Raw genomic sequence first — 449 nt, 5'->3', positions numbered from 1 at the left:
TTATATGACTGTTCTTTCTTTCCTATTTGTTACTCATGTTCACAGAGGTTTCCAATCACTTGTTAATACAATCTCATTTGACTTTCAAAGTATTCATGCAGTTTAAAAAAATAAAATGTAATGTTTGAGCTTTTAAGATTGAATTAAGTCTGTTTTTGATTGCAAATGTAGCAGTGATGGTGTATTCAGTTCTGTGTCTTCAGAGTGTGTGTGGTGGTGTGGTGCCATTTCTTCCAATTACTTTTTTTTATGTCCCTTTAGTCAGATTTTTTTTTTTTTAATTGATCAAATCATCCTGCAGATGGCAGTGTCATCCCAGCAACTGCTCTTTTAAAAGACCCACAATAAATGTGTTGCTTAGAACCAGGTTAAATACATAAATGTTAGTGGTTGTACTGCATCAACTTGGAAGTGTTATATTTATCAATGATGAATTAGATAATCATTAT

The sequence above is a fragment of the Notothenia rossii genome (assembly GCF_949606895.1).
Source record: "Notothenia rossii genome assembly, chromosome: 6".
Classification (NCBI taxonomy): Eukaryota; Metazoa; Chordata; class Actinopteri; order Perciformes; family Nototheniidae; genus Notothenia; species Notothenia rossii.
Note: the sequence above shows the minus strand (reverse complement) of the source record.